Consider the following 6,719-nt stretch of genomic DNA (forward strand, 5'->3'; position numbering starts at 1 on the left):
CTCAAGTTTAAAGCGGGTGCGTGTAATTACCTAAACGAGTTATTTTAAAACGCGTTTTAACGGAAGATGTTATAATCATATAACGGAATTTAAATAAATAAACAGAAAGTAAATGGAAAAAGGCGAGATGTTACATTACCTACTCCTTAAAAGAAATTTCGTCCCGAAATTTAAGTAGGCGTAGTAGTCGTTGTTTCTTCCTCGAGATCTTACGTTTCCAAATCCACGAATAAATGAGGGTACTTCTTTTGCATTTGATCTTGCCTTTCCCAAGTAAACTCGGGTCCTCTTTTGGTGTTCCAACGGACTTTAACGATCGGGATTCTACTTTGTTTTAACATCTTGACGGAGGTGTCCACAATTTCAACCGGTTCTTCCACAAAATGAAGTTTGTCATCAATAGTAAGCTCCTCGGGAGGGATGACGAGTTCGGGTTCGGCAAGGCACTTCTTCAAATTTGATACATGGAAAGTAGGATGAACGGAGCTCAATTGAGGCGGAAGATCTAAACGATAAGCAACGGTTCCAACACGCTCCAAGATTTTGAAAGGACCAATATACCGCGGATTTAGTTTCCCGCGTTTTCCGAAACGGATTACACCTTTCCAAGGTGTGACTTTTAATATTACGCGATCACCGACTTGAAATTCAAGGTCGTTGCGTCTTTTGTCGGTATAGCTCTTTTGACGACTACGGGCCGTCCGGAGCCTATCTCGGATTTGAACGATCTTCTCGGTTGTTTCATGAATGAGTTCGGGTCCGGTGATTTGTGTGTCGCCTACTTCGGCCAAACAAAGAGGAGAATGATATTTTTGGCCATATAACGCTTCAAAAGGTGCGGCGTTAATACTCGCGTGATAACTATTGTTGTAAGAGAACTCGGCTAGTGGCAAATGCTTGTCCCAAGCTTTTCCAAAATCGACAACGCAAGCTCGTAACATGTCTTTCAAAGTTTGAATTGTGCGGTTGCTTTGTCCATCGATTTGTGGATGATATGCGGTGCTCATGTCTAAACACGTTCCCAATGATTCTTGTAAAGTACGCCAAAATCTAGAAACAAAACGGCCATCTCGGTCCGAAATAATCGATAAAGGTACACCGTGACGGGCTACGATCTCTTTAATGTAAAGTTGTGCAAGTTTCTCCATTTTGTCGGTTTCCTTCATGGCTAGGAAGTGGGCGGATTTGGTGAGACGGTCTACAATAACCTAAATAGTATCATAACCGCTCGCCGTTTTTGGTAGTTTTGTAATGAAATCCATCGTTATTCTCTCCCACTTCCATTGTGGGATTTCTGGTTGTTGAAGTAGCATGGATGGTCTTTGGTGTTCGGCTTTGACTTTGAAGCAAGTTAGTCACTTTCCAACATAAGTAGCAACGTCCCTTTTAATGTTCGGCCACCACTATTGTTCTTTGAGGTCGTGGTACATATTGTTGGCACCGGGATGAATCGAATACCTTGACTTATGGGCTTCGTCTAAAATAAGGCTTCGTAAATTCCCATAACTATTCACCCAAATCCTTCCGGCGAAAAATCAGAGTCCGGTCTCCTTAACTTCGAATCGAGAGGCGAGAACGTTCAAGCGTTCGAGAGAAATGTTTTCATCCTTAAAAGCTTTATCTTGGGCTAACCAAATTTGACTATTGAGGTTGGTGTGAATGGTGATGTTTAAAGCTCGGACACGAAGAGGCACCGCTCTTTCTTTTCGACTTAAGGCATCGGCTACTACATTTGCCTTCCCGGGATGGTAACGAAGCTCGCAATCGTAATCGTTCAAAGTTTCAATCCACATTCATTGTCTCATGTTTAGTTGCTTTTGATCGAAGATGTGTTGAAGGCTTTTGTGATCGGTGAAGATAGTACTCTTGGTTCCATAAAGATAGTGTCTCTACATTTTAAGTGCAAATACAACGGCTCCGAGTTCGAGATCATGTGTCGTGTAGTTTCGTTCATGAATTTTTAGTTGTCGAGTGGCATAAACAATGACCTTCTTTCGTTGCATTAATACACACCCAAAACCACGTTTCGAGGCATCGCAATACATAACAAAATCATCATTGCCTTCGGGAAGTGACAAGATAGGAGCGGTGGTTAGCTTTGTCTTCAAGATTTGAAATGCGGATTCTTGTTCGGTTGCCCAAATGAATTTCTTTCCCTTGTGAGTTAACGCGGTTAGAGGACGAGCAACCAAGGAGAAATCTTTGATGAATCTACGATAGTATCCGACGAAACCCAAGAATTGACGAATGTGAGTAGGAGTAGTAGGAGTCTCCCATTTACTAATGGCTTCGATTTTTGTGGGATCGACTTTAATACCTTGATCACTTACAACATGACCAAGAAATTGAACTTCCTTCAACCAAAATTCACACTTGGAAAATTTGGCATAGAGTCGCTCTTGTCTCAAGAGTTCAAGCACAAGTTGGAGATGTTGTTCGTGCTCTTTTTCACTTTTAGAATAGACCAATATATCATCGATGAACACGATAACGAATTTTTCGAGGTATGGTTTGCATACGCGGTTCATAAGGTCCATGAACACCGCCGGTGCATTAGTGAGACCAAATGGCATTACAAGAAATTCATAACTACCATAACGAGTCCGGAAAGCGGTTTTGGAGACATCTTCCCCCTTAACCCTTAGTTTATGATAACCCGAGCGGAGATCGATTTTTGAATATACACAAGACCCTTGTAGTTGATCAAAGAGGTCATCAATGCGTGGAAGAGGATATCGGTTCTTAACCGTCAATTTGTTTAGTTCACAATAATCAATGCACATTCGTAGGGATCCATCTTTCTTCTTAACGAACAAAATCGGAGCGCCCCATGGTGAATGGTTAGGTTGGATAAAACCACGGTCAAGTAGTTCTTGGATTTCACTTTGCAATTCTTGCATTTTGAATGGAGCAAGTCTATACGGTGCACGTGCTACAGGTGCGGCTCCCAGAATAAGATCAATTTGGAATTCAACCGGTCGATGAGGTGGAAGACCCGGCAATTCATTGGGAAATACATCGGAAAAGTCACTAACAATTGGCACATCATCGATATGCATCTCATCGGAATCGACTTTCTTAACGTGGGCAAGGATCGAAAAACAACCTTTACGAAGGTATTTTTCAACTTTAAGGCACGAGACGAGGTTGAGTCTGGTGCAACTCTTATCGCCATAGACAATCAAGGGTTCACCATTCTCGATAGGAATTTAAATCGCTTTAAGATCGCAAAGGATGTGAGATTTCATTTTGACTAACCAATCCATACCAATGATTACATCGAAGCTCCCTAGTTCTATAGGTATCAAGTCAATTTCAAACTCTTTACCCATTAAGTTTAACGTACACCCCCGATAAAATTTGTCGGCACTCAATAGTTTCTCGTTGGCCACTTCAATGGTATAAGTAGTATCTAGTGGGAGTGGTGGAGTGCTAAAAGAATGAGTCAAAGTCTTGGATACAAAACTCTTATCGGCACCCGAATCGAATAAGCAAGAGACATAAGAATTGTTGAGAAGAAACGTACCCGTGACTAGTTCATTGTTATCTCGGGCTTCCTCGGTGTTAATGTTGAAAGCTCGGCCGCGCGTATTGGGGTTATCTTTCTTCTTTGGGCATACATTTATATAATAACCCGTTTGGCCACATTCGTAACAAGTGACCGTCTTTGGTGTATTGGGCCCCTTTCGAGCAACGGGGGCAGCACTTTTACAATCGTTGGCCTTATGACCAATTCCTTGGCACCGATGGCAAATTAGCTTACCACATTCGTTAAAGTGATGTTTGTGGCATTTGTTGCAAAGAGGTAGGTTTCCGACATAACCCTTCTTGCCGTCGGAGGTGAAAGGCTTCTTGGCAAAGTTGTTGTTGTTGCTTGATTGGGGGGCTTCCCATTTTCTTTTGTTGCTACCCGACTTATCCTCGGCTTTAAGTGCCGGTACTACGATTTCGTCCACCGTTTCTATCAATTGGCGGGCCATCTTCAAAGCTTCTTGATGATTAGCGGGTTTGGATGACATTACCCCGTGTTTGATGCTCTTTGGAAGACCATCCATGTAAAGTTCAACCCTTAGAAACTCGGGGTTTACAAGGTTTGGGCACATCAAGGCTGTAACATCCCGCCTTTTTCCGGTTACTTTCCGTTTAACTATTTTAAAGTCCGTTATATATTTATAACATCTTTCGTTAATACGCGTTTTAAATTATCTCGATTAGGTAATTCACGCACCCGATTCAAACTCGAGGGACTAAAATTGACACGGGGCAAACTAGTTGACTAGGTCAACTAGTCCACCCCAATCACCACCATTCAATCCTCTCCATCTCTCTCTCTTTCTCTCTAGCAAGAACACACACACATTTACCAAATTCATTAAATCATCATCTAAATTCGGATTAGGAAGCTAGCAACAAAACAAATTACAAATTCGTGATCCTTGCATCTTCCTCTTCGATTCCATACCGATTTCATTACATTTGGGTAACTTTCTAAAATCACAAGATTTTGTGTTCTTTATGTTTTTAACTTATAAAAGTGTTAATTAGTGTCTATGGCTCAAGTCTAACATGATTATATGTTTTATATGCTCGATCTCGTTGTTTTAGTGTAACTAGCATGAACTTGAATTTTGGTGTGTTGTTCTTGAATTTTGGATGATCATATGTTGTTAGATGTTAAAAGTTCATGTTCTAATTGTGTTCCTAGTATCACTAGCTTCAATTTGATGTGTAGGTTGCTTTAGAAAAGTTCATGAACTTGATTTATGATTTTGGTGAATTTGGGTTAGGGTTTGATGAACTTGAAATGGACTTTTGATGCATTGAATGCCATGGATTATTATTGGTAAGTGTTTAGTTGGATTGTATGCTTGATTACCTTCGAAACGGCATATCGTATGTGTAGATTGGACTACCGAATCATGAAATGAATTTGTGAACTTGAAACTTGGAAAACGAACTCTAAATGATCACTTGACGAGAATTCGGTTATTGTAAATGATAAATGTGACAACCCGGAAATTTCCAATCAAATTTAAACTTTATCTTTATATTATTCCGACACGATAAGCAAAGTTTGTTAAGTTAAATCTCAAGAATTTAAAACTGTGTTCATACATTCATTATAACCTCGACCAAATTCTGACGATTCATGAACCGTTATATATAAATAGATATGTATATATATGTATATATATATATATATTATAACTTGAGAATATTAATAAAGTATTAAACGTATATTACTTTACACGAACGCATTTGTTTCAATATGTTTATCGATGGAATTAGAAGATAATATCAAATGATTGATTTATCAGATACATTGTGATATGATTACGGGTCTATGTTATGAGGTCCACTGTGATTTAAGAAATCTATTCTTTTTGACAACATTCGGAAAATGGTAAAGTGATTTATAAGTAAGAACGTGGAGTGTAAATAACTTAGATGTTGGATATCGACAAGTTAAGTAACTCGACATTTTTCATACGTTTATTTAACCTTTGGACTTTATCCCATGCTTCACCAACAGACCGTAATTTAAAAACTTGAAACCTATTATGAATATATATGATTCTACTTTTCTAAAACGTTTTATGATATAACGATTTCCATTATTTTAACCTTTTAACAAAATGATTCTTAAATATATTTAGTTTTGGAAAACAAAATTATCATATTTATTTGATTTATTTTCAAACGTACAAAAACGTTTTTAGTTTAAAAAGAACTTTATTATTAAAACGTATATAACTTTTATAAATATCTAGAACCACTTTTGACAACTCATTACTTAACCAGTATGATAAAGATAACGATATTTATATTTTATTTTATTAAATATAAATAATGATTTAAATTAATTTTATATATATTTATATGCGTATTATACGTACATAGTTTTATACTTTTACTATACTTTAACTTTACCTTTACTTTACTTTTACTTTACTTTAACTTTAATAATTTACTTTAATAATTCATACTTTAATAATTCACTTTAATAATTCATACTTTAATAATTCACTTTAATAATTCATACTTTAATAATTCACTTTAATAATTCATACTTTAATAATTCACTTTAATAATTCATACTTTAATAATTCACTTTAATAATTCAAAAATCTATTATAAATAGAATTCAATAGGTTTCATTATTTCATAGAAACTTGAAATATATTTCTCTAAACTCTCTCAATCGACTTACATATATATATTTACTCAGTATTATTTCAAGATATTATTAGTATACATAAAATACTACGACGAGGTCATGAGCGTATTATTTCAAAATGGATTTTTCGAGCGGGATAGAGCTAAGGAAAACATGGGTTATAGCTATGGAGGTGATGGGTATGGTTCATGGGTATGCTTGTGAGGTCAATCTAGTGTTTATCGTCTCCGTTGCGTCTACGTACCTTTCCTGCAATATTGAATCTCAATATTGATACGTGAGTACTCGTAAATTATTTTTACATATTAATAGTGTATCCCTGACTAGTGCTCGAGAATATAGGATTATGCATGCTTGTACTTTTGATATTGCCCTTAGATAGGTTATGTTGAATCCTGAATTAGTTACACTTGCGGTTGAGATAAGGTATAAGATATGCATGTCCTTGGAAGGCTAGCGAAAAATTGAGAACTTTTCATTTAGATATCGAATGGGTTCGATGAACGGATTAGAAGTTATAGTCAATTGAATTTTTATAAAA

The sequence above is a fragment of the Rutidosis leptorrhynchoides genome, chromosome 10 (genome assembly GCF_046630445.1).
Source record: "Rutidosis leptorrhynchoides isolate AG116_Rl617_1_P2 chromosome 10, CSIRO_AGI_Rlap_v1, whole genome shotgun sequence".
In the NCBI taxonomy this organism is placed as follows: Eukaryota; Viridiplantae; Streptophyta; class Magnoliopsida; order Asterales; family Asteraceae; genus Rutidosis; species Rutidosis leptorrhynchoides.